Here is an 18,305-nt window from a genome sequence, read left to right as displayed (position 1 = left end):
TAAACACACACAAAAGGTTTGGGGATGTAGCTCAGTGGTAGAGTGCTTGTGTACCATGTGTGAGTCCTGGGGTTAGACCCAGAAAAGATCCCCAAGTATTAGGTTTATAACCAAATTCCAAAACTACATATAAAATATTCTGACATCTGTCTGTAATTGGTTGAAATGAAATCTGAGTAAAGAAAGTATGGGAATGACTTTTCTTTTAAATTGTTTATTTTCACAGAGAACAACTATTACAATGTTTATATTTCATGTAGTTAAAACATACAAATGTAACTAGATGCAAATACACTTTTAAATGACTTCTTAAAATATATTAAACATCTTAATTGGCTAGACTACTACAAACTTTATTTCACTTATTTAAGTTCACACTTTCACAAGAATTTGCATCTTTTGAAATGTTAAATGACAAATAATATGGCACGATTTCAGTCCTTTTTGCAACACTAATTTCTCATAAACACTTATGGACAGAGATTAGTCTGCTATACAATCTCTGATGGGTCTTCTGATCAGTGTATACGGTAAGATAACATTATATAACTCCAAAGTAGAGCAAATATGATTTTTCTCTCCTACTTTTTGCTTCCAAATTACCACTTTTATATAGTTTTCTTTAAAGTTAATCACAACATCACTAACTCACAAACATTCCAGTAATTCTTTACTCTTATTAAATTTGAAGGGGGCACACAAGAGTTACTGATTCCATCAGGGTTACTATGTGAAAGTGAAGGAAAACATTGGGCAAAATGTAGACTTCAATGTGTTATTAGATTGTGTTTCAGAACATGCTGTACAAATATTTTACCACATAACAAATTATCCTCAATGGAACCTCGGCTCTAACTAGTGAATTGTAGCAACTAATGATGCTCACTTTAGTACTGGAGATGTGTCTTACAACAGTTATTGTGAAACTGAAAAAAAGAAAAAAAGAAAATCTTAAACAACAACAAAACCCCCACAAACCTTATAATAAAGCTACATTTAATATGAGATGCTATGCTGAAAAGAACACAAGGCTCTGCAGTCACATCTACATGTTGCTAGTTGTAGGACTTGGCAACTTCTCTTTTGCCACCATAATTAGGGACGATGGGAAATCTTTTTTACTTGAAGATATTCAGTTTCACTTCAAGAACTAGCTTTTTTTTTTTTTTAATGTTCTGTAGTTATATATGGACAGAATGCCTTAATTTTATTTGTTTATTTTTATGTGGTACTAAGGATCAAACTTAGTGCCTCACACGTGCTAGGCAAGCATTCTCCCACTGAGTTACAGCCCCAGCTCCAAGAACTAGCTTTTGAGTCTCAGTTTTCTCATCTGCTGAAAAGGGTGAGGATGACATCTAATTCATAAGGTTGCTACAAAGACTGAGTTAATAAATGTAAAATAACTTACTGAGTTCCTGATACCACCTAAATAAATAGTTTAATTATTATAACTACTAGCCCCTCATTTTCCAAAAGAATTCTAAGAAAGGCATTACCAAAATTGGAGGCAGCCAAAATCAGTAACATCACAAATACGTTCAGCTGCCCCCTTTGTAGTTGGGAATCACCCATGAAGAACAGTGATAGCACCCTTTGGAATGGTGAAGAATTTAAACTACTAGTTGAGTCACACTAGTTTCTCAGATGAACACCAGTGCCAGGTTTCATGTTTTTACCTTCCTTATAAAGAGATAATAAGGCAGAGAAAATATCCTACCATCTAATGTTCTTCCTCCCTGCCTGCCCCCTATTATATTAAGCAGAATAATGGGCACATGGTAAAGGTACTGCATAAATACCAACTGCACAAAATAAATCAAATGGCTATATAAGCACCAAGGTAGGAAGGTAGAAATAGAGCTAAAAATGATAGATTTCACACATATAATTACTTCCTTTCCTCCAATATCCTTATAGTCTATAAACATTCTTATTTAGAGATCCAAAACCGTGGCTTAGAGAAGTAGTGTGATACAGATAAAACATAATGGACTGAAAGTGAAGAGTATAGAATTTTAGTCTTGGCTTTGCCATAGTTCAGCTAGCTATATATGGCTTTGAGGAATAAAATTACATAGTTGCTCTGGCCCTGAATTTCTAATAGGTGAAAAAAAAAAAAAAAAAACTAGATAATCTTGGTTCAATTCTAAGCTTACAGAGTATAATTAAATACGAATAACTAAATTGGATTGCACCTAAATCAAAGTCTTTTACCTGTTATGATATGTAGACATCATCATAAAAGAATAAAATCAATAAAAAATCTTTAGAATCACTTTAATTAATTATAAAGTAGTCCAGCCTAGGCAAGAAAAAAATTCTACTCTTTGTTAACTTAAACACATAAAGAACGACACTCAAACTTGCTACCTCTATGCCTAAATCACTCCAAGCAAGCTCACTACCGCTGAGCCCCAGCCCCAGCCCCAGCCCCCAATATCAAATCTTATACAGTAAGTAAAAAAGGTTAATAGTGGGCTGGGGTTGTAGCTCAGCAGTAGAGTGCTCAACCAGCACATGTGTGGGCCCTGGGTTCAATCCTCAGCACCACATACAGATAAACAAAATGAAGGTATTATGTCTACCTACAACTAAAAAAACATAAAAATAAAAACAAAACAGGGCCATAGTTGTCTAATTCAAGTATAAATATATTCCAGTAACCTTTATGAATTTTAAAATTTAGCAATTTGCTATTCTGCACATGTGAAATAATCTCAACATAAAAAACTTTATAACATTTTTTGTCTGAAATATAAAGAAAGTAAAACTGAATTACATATTATGATGGCAGTGATCTTCTTGTGGACAGGGATGGGAGTATACTGACCTGATAATTGGCAGTCGTACTTCAGTCCTCAAGTATAAACTCTTATGGTTTTCCTCAATTAAAATTTGGAAAAAATGACAAATATATTTAGAATGCCATCAGCATGGTGGAAAAGTGTCCAATGCTGCAAAACAATAAGAAATTTATTATCCATGTGACCATACTATAAACAATCTGTGAATCTCACTAAAGTCAACTGTCATTATAGGATGAACAGCTATAGGTTGACACTGACAAAGAAGAAAACAGTCAATTCTTCAAGTTGAAACTGAATAATATGAAAAATGAAAAAAAAATCAGGAATCTGACTTCCCTTTTGTAACTGTAATTAGGGAAGGTAGGGGCTTTTGAAATCTTTTTTACTTTAAGGTGTCCAGTGCCACTGTAAGGATAAGCTTCTGAATGTCACAGACTTTCTGAATTGACAAAAGTCTATTTGTTTGAATCACCATGACTTATGGATAATGAACTCAGAAAAATATAATTACAACTGAAATATTTAATCTGTCAAATTCAGTGAGGAAAATTCTCATCTCTTCTAAATAACCAGTGACCATCTCCTTTGTCTATAAGGCTTATTATGTATCTCTACCTTCTACTTTTCCCATTTTTGTCCAAATATTAAATGTTGAATTATATGCAATTTTAGTTATATTTTCCTAGCTATATTATACCCAGCAAACTGAAAAAAAAAAAAAAAGTGGAGGAATAGGATAGCTCCATGGTAAAGTGTGTGCTTACCATGTGCAAGGTCCTAGGTTCAATGCCCAGAACTAAAAAAAAAAAAAACAAATTAAAATGAAAAAAAGACAGACTTTAAATTTGTTAAATAAAATGTAATTTTGTTTTGTGTTTTAAGGCACCAAGTTTGAAAGCCTCTTTGAACTGCTGAAATCTAAAAGTCACATGGGTAGTGTCAAGGGAAAACTACAACAGTAAATTTTTGGTTGTTTCATTTAACCAAGAATCAGTCATTAAACTATGAGCTCTGTGTGGTGGCACATGCCTATAATCCCAGCAACTCAGGAAGCTAAGGCATGAAAACCACAACCTCAAGGCCAGCTTCAGCAACTTAGTGACACCCCCATCTCAAAGGAAAAAAAAAAAAAAGGCTGGGGATGTAGCTCAGTGGTAAAGAGCCACTGGGTTCAATTCCCAGTATCAAAAACAAACAAAAGAACTAATTATGAATCTCTCAATTTAGGAGAAATACTGTGGGTTTATTGTGTGGTCAAGAATATAGAACCAACTACATGTAGGCAAATCATTGAATAAGCTAATACAGCAATTTCTACCCAACAGTTTTGGGCAGACTTGTGGTCCAAAATTTTTCAGAAAAAGGCTGTTTCTAACCCCATGTTCATTATCAGAAATATGACTGCCAGATTTTTGGCATGCCACATTGTATACAGACTCATTCCCTACTTATTTTCTAAATGAGCTGTTACTTGTCATTGTCATCATTCATTAAGTGACTTTGAAAGACAAGATCATTCCAACCAGATGCTCAGCTCATTCTTTCTATTAGATTTTCTCCTAGACGCAACTTTCCTTAGAGTTTACATACAGATATTTCTGTCTAAGGAATGATACAGTCTATAAATTTGAAATAAAAACCACTTGTGGACAAGTTGTCTGAATATTATCATCCTTTGTGGTATGGCCAGCTTTAGAGTTTCTCAATAAAAACACACACACAAATATATACAATAAGAAAGGATAAAGGTGTATGTATTTCAATATCCTTGAAAAATAAGACAATTTAAAGGCTAGGTAAGAAACATTTTTATGATACCAATATGTGATTTCACATCAGCTTGCCCAGCACACCATTCAGTCTATTCACAGTATTCACAGCTACTTCCCATCAAGTTAGATCCAACAGCCAGGACAACCTGAGTCCTTTTCTAGATGAACTTCACGTGCCAGCATTCAAAAGAGTTATGGACACGAAGAAGAGCACACACACAATAACTCCCTAAGTGCAATGCTGCTTTTGCCTAAGAATTATGTTGCTGTGGCTCGGGCTCTTCTCATTTCTTTCTGACCTTTACCCTTCTCTAGATAATACCTGAGCGCATTCAGAAATTGGGTGGCAGAAAATGAAACACCCCAAACAGCTTCTATAGTTATGTGAGCAAAGGGGCAGGGCAGGGCAGGGCAGGGCAGGGTGGAGTACAAGTAAAATGTTTGTCTGTCTAGTATCTGGGTGTGAGTATGTCTTTGTGTGGAAATGAAAGATTTATTTCTTTCCAAGTAGTAGATGATATAGTACATGAAAGAGGGAAAACAACAAAAATGCCTCGAAAGAAAAAAAAATCTAAAGACACATTAAAAAAATTCAACTCAGCTAGTAATTTTTAAAATCAGTTATTTAACTTAGTAGATCAGTAAAATTTCTGTTTTATACTTATATCAAATTTAAGCAACTTATACTTGGGCTACAATGGACTCAATACTAAATCTAAATATGGACAAAAATGTACTGCTATTTTAAAAAATGCATCCAAAGCACCATTTTTTTAAAAAAAAATTTGTTATAGTACATCCATACATGCACTCAATAAAAATAGTGTAATTTAATCAATTTCATTCCCCAGTACCTCTTCTTTCCTTCCCTCATTCCCTTCTTCTATTCTACTAGTCTCTCTTTTTAAAAAAGTTTTGTTCTAATTAGTCATATATGACAGAAGAAGCATTTTGACACATTGTACACAAATGGCCCAAAGCATCTTTTATCATGAGGTAGAAAGTGTTAACCTGTTACCTGAACTATCTCAAAAAGACTTAAGATTCCCTACCCTCTGGCACTTCTGGCTTTCAGGAGTTAATTATGCATTTGGGGTGAGAGTAGTAGAACACTCCAAACAGTCTCTCTCATTCTTTTTTATTTTTCTAGTGCTAAGGATTGAACAGGGACACTTTACCACTGAGTTACATTCTCAGCAATTATTATTATTATTATTTTAATTTTGTGAAAGGGTATTGCTAAATTGCCCAGGATGGCCTCAAAAACTTGTGATCTTCTTGCTTCAGCCCCTCCCTGCCCACCCCCCATCCTCCAACACACAGTGTAGCTGGGCTTACCAGCTCCTCTCATTTCTATTTTAGGATCAGGCTAAGGAAGAAAAACATGTCAATATACTGTAAGAAAGTAATTTTATGACTAGGAAAGTATATCTCTTGTACACATGTTAAAGAACTGTTCTTGCTTTATTTACAAAAGTTCTAAAATTAGGTATAAAAACCAATTTCATTTTATTGAATTCTATATTAAGCAATTATAAACTACTTTATTACCATTATCTCAAAACAAGTTTCTCTCAATTGAAAGTAAAAGACATTGATAGACTCTTTGGATCCCTATAATATATGTATTAATGGGCTAAATGTTCCCCTTCACCCCACTTCACACATTTAAGTCCTAATTCTTAGTATCTCAAAATGTGACTGAATTTGGAGACAGAGTCTTTAAAGAGGTAATTAAGTTAAAATGAGGTCATTACAGTGGTGCCTAATCCAACATGATTGGTGTCTGTATAACAGGAAATTTGGATTCAGACGGGTCAGGGTAAGACAATGTGAAGAAACAGAAAGACAATCTTCTGTATGCAAAGGATTAGTTTTAGACTTTTAGCCTCCAGAATTGTGAGAAAATAAATTACTGGTTTTTAAGTCACTCAGTCTGTGGCACTCTTGCTGTAGCCAAACAAAATAATCCAACTTGTTAACCATTTTCTTTCTTTTTTTCAGTACTAGGGATTAAACCCAGTGGTACTTAACCACTGAGCTATATCCCTAGCCCTTTTTATTTTGAGATATTTCTTAGTAAATTGCTGAGGCTGGCAGTCTTCCTGCCTCAGCCTCTAGATAGACAGGATTACAGTCGTGTGCCACCTACTATTTTTAAACACTATTTGAACAACTCTAAGCCTTCTGGTAAGTATGAGAGTCCATGACATGCTATTTCTCAGAAGCCTTGCCTTGGTCTTATCAATCTGCTTTGTTTTAGCTATATTAGAGACAGCATTCTATAAAACAGAATGGCTCAGGAACATTTTTAGAGACTGTGAATTTTAAGATCCTTTGAGGAATGATGCTTTGAGTTATCCTGAAACGTAATAATACAAATAGTGCACTTAGAAAGAAATTACAGTGGTGCTAAGAGATCAAGATGCTTATTTATTCAATACTGTCAAGACATATTTTGAAGTAGTCTCAAGAGACCGCTCTGCAGTTAAACTATTACTCTTCAAGGTCAACATTTATAACATTACAGTATTCTATTAAAATACATAGTATTCTATTTAAAGCAGATTCTAGGATACCTGGCTTTATAGATTTATGCTTACTACAGAAATGAATAGTGCTAACATTAATCACCACCACCTCACGATTCTATAGCATAGTTTTTGCCAAAGAATTCAAGCAATAATAGTAATAATGGAAAAAACACACATTTATTGAGCTAAACATTAATGTGTAGCAGACAGTGTTCCAACTACTTGATGTATTACCTAATTCAATCCTCACAATCACCTTAGGTGATAGATACTGTAATTTAAACAAATCCATCATCATCACTATCATCCCCATTTAACAGATGGCAAATTGAGACATAGAGGCTAAATAGCCTACTCAAGGTCTCATAGCTAGTACATGGCAAAAATGGGATAAAACCAGGTAATTTGACTGCTGAGTCTTCCTGGTACTGACTGCTACTTGGTAACCACTGTTCACATCTGAGTTCATTTTATCTGACTATGAAATGGTGTGGTAAAACAACCTCGGCTAAAATGTGATTCACAAAGCTGGAAGGGATCTCAGAAATAACCTCAGCACTCTCATTTTACAGATGAGTACCAAGTACGTAAGTATAGTTAACAAAGTCTAGCACTCATGTGTTTTTAAAATCTATTCTAATTCACTTTCTGGTACAGCAGGGCAGGTATCAGGTTGTTATTTTGTTCAGTTCTAAGATTCATGCATAATCTGTACAAGTATGCACGCATCTGTCTCTTTCTCTTTTTGTATCTCTTATGTGTTGCCAGCAAGATTTACACACACCACACACCACACACACACACACACACACACACACACACACACACACGAAAAGTAGGAAGTAGACATATGCCCATAAACAAACATTCAAACATCTCTCCCTTCATATGAGGACATTAGCACAAAGCATTAAAAACAGGTCTGTCTACCTGGATATCTGTTTACACCTTTTCAAGTGTTCTTACTGCGATAAGACCAAACCAGAATAACTACATTAGTTAAGCTACTGGAATGGATGTTAATGAAAACAAATAATAGTTTTACATTATTACATTTCTTTCATTCAAAATTTAAGACAAAGATATATATCTTAACATCAGAATATTACCAGAAGTTTGAACTTTTTCAACATCTGTTAGTTGGTTTTATTTAGCTTAAATTATAATTTGATTTCAACCCAATTTGTTTGAAAATTTATATCATCTATTGGTCCCTTATATTTTTGCTTTTCTGAAATAAAGCCACCTCAAGGGAACAATAACATATAGATTGATTTTATTTTCAGTAAAATGATTCACAGACCATAATTCTAGAGGAAGCCTGGAATGCAAAAATCCTTCATTTGAACAAGACAGTCATTGACTCCTCTAGGATTCCAAAATAGAAACTCCATAGAGGTATGGAGGATTAACTGTAAACAGTTAAGGTTAGTCTATTTTGGCTATGTTCATAACCTGATCCTCCCCAAACTGGAAAAAACAAAACAAACAAACAAAAAACTTCACACAAGACTCTGACAGAAGTATAACTGGTGATGTTGTTTTGCAAATTACTGGGAAAAAAAAAAGTTTAACAATTGGTATCAACTGACTATTAACAACAAACCTAGTAATTATTTTTGCTCCAAGGTTCTTCAGGGACAGTATTTTGTAGGGGAAAGAGTATGTTATAGCGGAAAGTGCCTGGATTTGGGGTCCTACAGAGGTTGTTTTGTATCTTGGCTCTGTCATTTCAGTTCCTTGACCCATTTTGAGCTCTACTGGTTCATCTATAAGATGGGGATAACGACACATACTCTAATAGGAGTAAGGATTTAAATGAATTAGTGACTGGCCAATCTCTCATTTCTCATACCTGAAGATCATTCATTTGATTTCATCTTTAAGGTAATGAAGTTTTCCCTTTTTCCAGTGGAGCACCACTGTCTATCATTCATGCGCCTAATTTAAAAATCAAAACAAATTTACTCCTGACTTGGGCTGATCTGTTTCAAGGGAGGAGATGGACTGGCTAGGGAAAGTCTCTTTTGAGATATGTTCTACACATGTTCAGGCCAATGACATCTGCACATTACTTGGATAAAGGAAAGGACATTTTTCTGCCTAGATTAGCTTTTTATGCCCTTAGTAATATAAGTGAAAAGCACCCTTTGCTTCCACTGAATTTTTATAGCTTTTAGTCAAGTTACAATTTTTAACTTGAAATGACTAAGAAGTGGGTTTTCTAAAAATATCAGAGCTATTTTTACATTAAATGCAGAATGCATATGTATCTACATTCTATTACATCCATTCATCTGGTTCCATACCTGTTTTCTGTCTCACAAGACTGAACTTTTCTGGACAACTGTTGTGACTATTCAACTTGTAGAAACTTAGCACCCTGTAGTCTTTGTTTTAAAGGGATACTCCAAAAAACAAATAAACAAAACAAACAAACAAACATTGATTGGAAAGAAATGTACATTACTTGAAATCCCAGTCCACAAATGGACTTTATCATTTAGGAAAGGAGCAGCTGCTAAACATTTGTAGTCAGGTAACTATGATAATGAAAGCATAGTTTTAGGCTTAAGGTACACAGCTGACTTGACTGAAGAAAAATGAAGCATGAAAAACAGTTGGTAGAAAAATTTAACAGCACAGAAATGAGGCAAAAACATGGGAACTAGAATGGTGGTGGCAATATGGAAAAGTGATATCAAAATGATACCAGATATACTATAAAGAAAGAATTCACTTTTAGTAACTTGGTGACTGATTCCATTTAGAAAGCTTAAGAGGGGAAATAATTCCAGATCAGCTGAGGTTTTGAGATTGGGTAGCAAGATGTATGTCATTAACAGAAACGAGGATGTTAGAAAAGGAACTGGTTTTAGGGGGAAATGATGACTGTGATGTGAGACATGCTGAATGAGAAGTTATTAGATCCCCAAGAGGAACATGTAGAGAATTAGCCAGTGTGGTGCGTCAGGGGCTTAAAGGTGAAGAAGCCTTTGGAGATGGAGCCTTTTAAGAAAATTTATCCTGTGTCCTCAATTTAAGGAAAACATTGTTTGTATCTTTAAATATTTTTTAAAAATATTTTTATTTTTTAGTTGTTTTTTTTAGGTAGACACAATATTTTTATTTTATTTTTAGGTGGTGCTAACGATCGAACCCAGTGCCTCATGCATGCTAGGTGAGCACTCTATCACTAAGCCACAACCCCAGCCCTTAAAAATAGTTTTGGTTGAAGATGGACACAATATTTTTACTTATTAATTGAATTTTATGTGGTGCTGAGGATCAAACACAGTTCCTCAATCGGGCTAGGCAAGTGCTTCACCACTGAGCTACAACCCCAATGTAAAGGTCCATTTGTATTTGTTCCTTTAACTATTAAGCCAGCTAAGAACTAGACAGGTTCTATTGTTCCTACAGCACCTGCAGTAACAGAAAGGACTTGTTAGCAGAAACCAAGCAATGGGCACCCCCCCAAAAAACAGTTAGTGCTTCTCTTTTTCCTACACACCCATCTGTTCTTTTTCATCCTTCTCTCCTTTATGACTTATAATTCTTACTTCTTGCTAAAACAATTCATCCCATCCCCCTTTGTTTTTTCCTGGCTTGTCACTTTTCTATGATGGTAGGCTGCCAGAGCATACTCCAACCTACCTCTCCTCTCCCAGCAGTTCTGCAACAAAGGATCTGCAACAAAGGAGCAAGATGCTCCTAAGGCTCAGGGTGAGTCATCTTTTTTGCTGTAAGCTCCATCATCTTGTGCTCCCCTATTTTCCTTTCTACTTTCTATTAAACTCATTAACAATTATGGGATATAGTCTTTAAACTCAGTAACAATTAAGGATTATATTCTTTGTGGCTCCAGAAGTCAGTAATTCATAAACAGCAAAGGACACATTTAGATCGGAAACTTTGGTGTTATATCTGAAAACATAGTTTGGAAATACCTGTCAGGGAGGAACCATATAATTTGTTTACTTCATCACCTGCTTATAGTCCTGTTCAACCCACAAACTCCCACCCTTACTATCCCCCACCTTCATACTTAACCTTTCTGTCCATATTTTCTTCTTATCCCAGTCTTGATTGTTCCTATACTCACTCCTTACTTTTGAGGAAGCAAGAGAGATGGTCTTCAAAAATAAGGCAAAAATTACTTTATATCAACATAACCATTGAAAATGCCTTATATCTCACAGAACATACAACTCCACACAGTAATCACAGTACCTACAAAAACCATTTATCTGACAGGATGATGCCATTAAACCCTTAAGAATTTAGAATAGAGCAACTAATAATTCACAAAGATGACAAAGGATGGTTTAATCCCTTGCCTTTCTTCTTTCTTGAGTCAAATAAATTCCAGAAAGATAATGTGCATGATAAAATTACACACACACACACACACACACGCACACACACACACAAAAGCATGCACACTCAAAGACAGACAGACACATAGATCCTTGGTTCAGGTGCCTGACATCATGACATACACAAGCTTTACTTCTCTACTTAAGAATCCTAGCTATATGCTGATAGACTCAAAAATTTAAAACTATAATCAAACACTACTTTGTCACCTTTGCTAAAACATTAAAGGAGTAATATAATATTTTATATTAATTCTTTAACTCACATGCCAAGTGCTAACAATAAGAGTAATAATAATATCTATTAATTATTGAATACTTCCTACCTGTGGGCCCCTTGCTTTGTCTGTCTCTCTCTCTCTCTCTCTCTCTCTCTCTCTCTCTCTCTCACACACACACACACACACACACACACACACACAATCTCACAGCTGAGGAAACTGAGGGAAAGTGAAGACAGAAAACTCTGCTTTTGCTCCAGGTTACACATGAAACTATAGCAGAGCTAGGATTAGAAGGCCAATTTGCCTTTAAAGTTGTGCCACACCCTATGGCCTCACAATTAAAAGGCCATTTTCTCACTGAAATGGTTTGAAGTGAAACTTGGAAGATTTTATTTTTAATTATTAGCTGAAAAAAATTCAGGAATTAGTGGTCTTAACAAATAGTTTGACAACCACCTCCTAGTGTCAACCACCAGACTCTGGACAGATTTCCTCTAGAAATAAATTACTAGTATGGGCATAATATGCCCACCATGACCATAGTTAGGGACCCAAAAGTGTTCTGTGTCCCTACTTTTTATATGTGCGTATATTTGTGTGTGTGTGTATGTATTCCCCCCACCCCCCAGGGATTGAACCCAGGGGGAATTAACCACTTAGCCACATCCCCAGCCCTTTTTATTTTTTATTTTGAGACAGGATCTTGCTAAATTGCTTACAGCCTCACTAAATTGCTGAGGCTGGCTTCAAACTTGCAATTCTCCTGCCTCAGCCTACTGAGCTGCGGGGATTACAGGTGTGTGTCATAGCTCCCAGCCCTATTAATATATTTAGTGCTATTTTAAGAGTACAAAATCAGGGTTGGGGATGTAGTTTAGTGGGAGAGTGCTTGTATACCAGGTATGAGAACTTGAGTTCAACACTCAGCACACCAAAAACAAAATAAAACAAAAAAACCTAAAAACACACTTTAAAAAATTCCAAAGTAGAACAGTAATATGTCAAAACCAAACACTCAGAAACTATTCTTAAACAAAAATTAGCAAACATTCCCTAGTGTGGCCTCCTAAGATTCACTTCACTCCCATCAGGTCAGATTCTTAAGAAAACAGGATCCTAAAATGACTACTACTGATTATATTCCTAAGTGTAGTTCATCTTTCATGACAGTAAAGTTCTATTATCTAACCAGTAAATTTTATAGGAAATTCAGTGTTTTAGAGTCACTTCAGATAATACTTTTGTAAGATAGAGAAAATCAAATTAAATCTATACAAAAAGTAGACTGTTTATACTAATAAGATGTACCATATTTTATTAGCGCACTATCTTTCCAGTCCATTTTAAAGTGACAGCTTTAAACTAAATTCAACAAACACTTGTTAAGTCATACATGGTGTACTGTGAAAGGTACAAAGATGTAAAAAAATACTATATACCCTCGAAGAATTTATAATTTAATGAGATACATTAGACATCTACATAAAAATCCTCTATATACAATGCTTTTCTTCATCTAACATGAACAAAAAGATGTTGAAAAAGTTAGAGGAAAGATTTCCAAGACTCAAAGGTGAATAAAACAGGTCTTGTTTATTGTGCCAAATAATCAAAGAACCCTATTTACTTTTTTCTCTGTTATTAAGGCCCTGGCAATCACCATTACTTTGGTTTCCTTAAGTCTCTTACCTTAGTTTATTTTTTGTTCTCTGCTCATGTAATAAGATACATCTTTTGGGGATTTCCTGTTCTGCTTTTATTTTTTTTCTGCTGCTATTGCTGGGGGCCCATGTCTTACCCTCCTACTGCAGTAAACTTTGTGTTTGCTGGAGAGACCCTCCACAGTTTCTTCTTTGTATTTTCCTGGAGATCTGGAAACAATCACTCACTCAGTAGATCTGTGAGCCATGAGCTTGGCTCTGAAACGCTGGAACCTAACTATTAAAAAATAATCACCTTGGGGCTGGAGCTGTGGCTCAGTGGTAGAGCGCTCACCTCACACGTGCAAGGCCCTGGGTTCCATCCTCAGAACCACATATAAATAAATAAATAAATAAATAAAATAAAGTTAAAAAAAATAATCACCTTCAGCAAGTCTACCTTCAGAAGTCTTATCAGGAAGGTAAGACAATAGCCATTACAATAACTCTCTATGATTCCAACTCCTTGCTTCTCATTGCTATCAACTATGGCTACAGGTAATAGTAGTGAGATGGACTTGAGAGTAAAACAGAAGAAACAATGCTAAAAATATGGTAAATTTTGATATAATGGATAGTGCTGGCCACAGATGATTACTGGAGATTAACACTGGTTAAAAATCATCAATACCATGCACCTGCTGAAATGAAGGCCAGGGGCTTCTCCAATGTCAAAATCCTTATGAGCACACTACAGAAACACTTTTTTCTAGAGTTTATTTTTATCTCTGAGACTTAAAAATTGCTCTTATTTTCATACTCTAAATTTTGGTATATGATACCAGCATTGTAAAACCAACTAACATTGTATATGTATTAGTTTCCTCCCAGGATAAAAACTCAATATAAGAGGGGCTACAGAGTAATCAAAGGCCACAGGACCAGATTAATCATAAACCCAGCCAACTGAACCTGAATTTTCTTCAAACACTTCCTGCCTTTTGTTTCAAACTGCAGTACACCTCCAAGGTTAACTGCAGTCTCCCTGAGCAACAGACCAACCCACCCCAAACTGGGAGATACTGATCCGTAGTGGAATGTTATTTACTTATCTATACTGTTTCACTTAAAAATAGGCTGTTATTCATTGACTGTCAAACAATATACACTGCATTCCTACCCACACAAGGCCAACTCTGCAGATACCCAACACACCCACCTCACTGTGAAATGTAAGAGGATGGTTTTTCATCAAGTTTCCAGGGAAGAAATCGAGTGGAAAGCAAAAATGAAAACCAACTCAAACCTAAAAATCCCTTAAAAGCTGGGTTTTCCCCAAAGTAATAGAGAGTAAAGGGAAGGTACAAAGGGGGAAGAACAGGAGGTACTTTACTATTCCCCTCCTTCTTCCAGAGTCTTAAAAAAAGTCCCAAAGATGGGCAGCTCTGCATTCTCTGCAGTAGACCAGACCATCCCAGGGGCTGCAGGAGGAAAGGCAAGCATCAGAAAATGGGGGATGGGAACAATTTAAGAGGGGAAAGGCCGCTTCGTCTGTGAGGCTGGCTGTCTAGGTCGTCGTCTTTGATGTGTGCTTCGCCCCATCCCTCTTTTTTTCGGAAAATACTGATATTATCCTACGATGAAAACTAGCACCGGTTCCACCCTTGCGAGCAGGGACAGGTGGAAGGAGGGATGCCTGGCCTCCTGGGGGGTACAAAATGGGGCTGGGGGAGCAGCCTAGAGAATGGGAATCTGTGAGTCCTCCGCCAAGGCTGATGCGCGCGGGGCGAGAAGAAGCTTTAAACGAGGGGTGTCAAGGGGGAAGCCCCTTCGGTGGAGGTGGAAACTGACCAAGGACAATAAGTCCTGCGAGGACCCTCGAAGGAAGAGGAGCCGCCTCCTCAGGGAATACCGAGAGGTGGAGGAGACGGCCCCGCCCCCTCAGGGGACGGGCCGCGGCAGTTGGGGCCGTGGCGAGAGGCCACCAGGGCGTCTATCCTTGCTCTTCTCCAGAGAACCCGGCCTCCCAGCCACCGCCAAGCCCAGGCACCAGCAGCTCCTACCTTTCCAAGGCGCCAGGGGATCCACTCCCTGCCGCCTCCGCCACCGGCTCCCCATCCACAGCCTTCCGAAGCCCCGCCCCTTCAACCGCCGGCCGGGCTACTGGCGTTCACCGGGACCAATCGCCGTCTCGCCTCTACAACGCTAGTCCCAATCCGCGCTGGCCGGAGGAGGGGCTTCTCCAATGTCATTCAAGCTCCTCCCGGGGCCCCAAGATCCCTTTTGTTTGGGGAGAGCCAAACTGGGATTGAGCTCGCGTCACTTCCGGGAGGAAGCGATCTCCTCCGGCCGGGGCTGGAGGGTGGGCTCGAGGGTGGGCTCGCGCCCTTCCCGGGCCGGGTTCTGCAACTTTCAACGTTCTGTGCGGTTACTGGGCTGAGCCGTGGCGAGGGTCTCGTGTTTTACCCCGATTGTATGGTATGGGAAGTTTAGGAATGGCGGGCTTCTGGTGACCTAAAGGGATTTTATCCAAAATGTTAGTAAATGAAGTGTTTTGGTGTCTATTTTAGAATTAGTTATCGAAAAACCTAGTAACGTGGCTTCTCTGCTCCCTCCTTTTTTTCCTGGACCCGCCTGTGGGTGTGGTGCTAGAAGCTAGGGCTCATAGACGAAGCACCCAAAGACCACCCTTCTGTTTTCACGATTGAAGCAGAATAGGATTCTGTCTCTGGAACCCCGGGGGCGGAGAAACCCGATTCCACCGAGAGAACATCAACCCGGCTGACCTGCCTTCTAAGCAGAAGTCAAATAATTTCCAATTTGTGTATGGTTTTTCCACACTATCCTTGCCAGTAGAGGGGACTTTCCTGTGTTCTAGGCTCCATTATACTGTGGGGTAGTGGCGTTTATAAACAAGCTGAAACAATGAACGTTCCAATGCAATGAATGAATGAACGTCCTCCTTGTGAAGAGATAAACAGATCTTGGTGATAGCAAGACCTACATAAGACCAGATAACTGAGGGGAAAGGATGCTTCCTTAATTGTGCCCTTACCTGAGGTCAAAATTTCTGGTTTTCTTTTCCATAGGCTGCACTTCAGCTTACAAATTGATACAGCTGGCTAAATTAATAAAATTACGTTATTTTAAATACTTCCAAGACAAATATTTATAATGCACAAATAATGTACTACTTTATCATTCTAATTTTAGTATATTTGCTGCTGAAGCAAGCACAAATGTGCTACTTTAAATACATTATTCCTAATGTTGACAATTATTTTAGCAAGACAGTATTAGGAATCTAGTACTCAACCTAAGCAAGCACAACACTCGGGCCAAAGCAGCCTGCCTTCATGCAGTTTTCAGTGTGGTAGAGGGATATGGTCAGTAGTTTGAAGGAAGTAAACAAGTATTTATCATGTCATCATTGTGCTATGTTCCTTCATATAATGATATTTAATCTAAAGTATGAGAAATCAGTCCCACTCTGCAAGATATCATTGTGTCCAATTTGCAGATGGGAAGAATGAGATTCAGAGAAATCAATTAAGGTGGTAGAGCTAGTAAATGGAAATGGACGGACTTCCAATAGGGACTTGTAACTCTAAACCTGTGCCATATTCTGCTCACCATAGACTGGCTCTCCTGAGAACTGATCCAGCCAATGGGCTTGGATGATTTTAAAACCAACATTAGAGCCAGAAAAACAGCTGCATGCCTCCCCCTATTGATTGTAGGCTGAAGGGGGTCATTCCTACAACTGTAGATGAAGTACAGAAAGGTTTGTCAAGGTGCTCCACAAGCAGCCCAAGTGCTTTTGGAGTAATAATGTAGGACACAGAACTTGAGAAAGATGTCTGAAAGATAAGATGAAGGGCCAGGCTTATAATAGGTGCTTATTAAATACTGACTTGACCTAAAATGTCTGAAATGGTTAAAAACAAAGTATTAGGTGTTGGAATAGGCCCACAAACTTGAAAAATCCCATTTCCTCCTCCTCCCTTTTGCTTTGCCTATGGGTGTGCAATGAGGAAGTACCTCATCGCCTGGCAATGAGGCAGATGTGGGACAACAGGCTATTTTTCTGCAGGCTTCTGAGTCATTCTAAGAGTTGTCCTGGTAAATCAGTTCCTCGCTCCTCCCCCTCCCTTCCTTTGTAGTTATTAACCCACCACCACCCACTCTACTCCAAGGCCGACTTGGTGGGTGTAGTACCCTGTGATCTACTTCCTTTACAGCATTGGGCAGCTTCTCTGGTGCCCTGGGTTCACTTCTGTGCATTCATGAGTAAGTGTGGACCAATTCAGCAAGAATGAGATCACCCCTGTCTTGTAAGGATTCAGAGTCCTGAGGGTGTACAGATTGCTTTCCTTTTGTTACCCCTGGAGGTAGTGAACAGGCAGGGCTTGTGAATCTCATGTGACCTTCAAGCTATGGCAGTGTGAGCAAGTTCTAGAGTCTTATAATTCTTCAATATATAAAACTTGTAAATAAATTGAGAGTCTGGTTCAAAGGTGTACACAGAGATAGAGAATGGGTTTATAATAATATCTTAGATTTATATAACAATATAACATGTTTATATCTGTTATTTTATCAACTTGCCAGTAAGTATTTATTAAATGCCTATTGTGTGTCAGGTAACAACTTTTATAAAAAGTGCTAAAAGATTATAGATTGGGTCAATTTTTTCTCCAAATAGGTAATCTTTCTAGATAGGTATTCTATAAATGCTTATTACTGGTTTAGGGAGGCAATGATAGAGTAAAGGGGGTTAGACTGGAATAAAAAAAATCAGTCACAAACTCTATTAGTTTTCTTGGGCTATCATAACAAATTACCACGAAGTGGGTGGCTTAAAACAACAGAATTTTATTCTTTGTCTGTAAGCTAGAGGTGGAAGATCAGGGTGTTGACAGGTTCGTTCCTTCTGGAGGTTCTGA

At 37.5% G+C, this 18,305-nt stretch overlaps 2 protein-coding genes across 5 annotated transcripts in view; one reads left to right on the top strand and one right to left on the bottom strand.

Moving 5' to 3' along the window:
- Cttnbp2nl (CTTNBP2 N-terminal like) overlaps window positions 1–3,608 on the bottom strand; it is a 40,973-nt gene extending 37,365 nt beyond the window's left edge. Inside the window, exons 1-2 of the mRNA XM_026394111.2 lie at window positions 3,575–3,608; window positions 2,834–2,957 (exon numbers count right to left, since the gene is read on the bottom strand). The gene's annotated coding sequence lies outside the window, so the exon portion shown is untranslated. The remainder of the gene's footprint in view (window positions 1–2,833; window positions 2,958–3,574) is intronic.
- Window positions 1–18,305, top strand: part of St7l (suppression of tumorigenicity 7 like) — a 224,905-nt gene that overhangs the window by 191,767 nt on the left and 14,833 nt on the right. The gene's annotated exons all lie outside the window — the stretch shown is intronic.

The sequence above is a fragment of the Urocitellus parryii genome, chromosome 11 (assembly GCF_045843805.1).
Source record: "Urocitellus parryii isolate mUroPar1 chromosome 11, mUroPar1.hap1, whole genome shotgun sequence".
Classification (NCBI taxonomy): domain Eukaryota; kingdom Metazoa; phylum Chordata; class Mammalia; order Rodentia; family Sciuridae; genus Urocitellus; species Urocitellus parryii.
The sequence above is the reverse complement of the archived record's forward strand: the minus strand, read 5'-3'. Positions and strand labels throughout refer to the sequence as shown.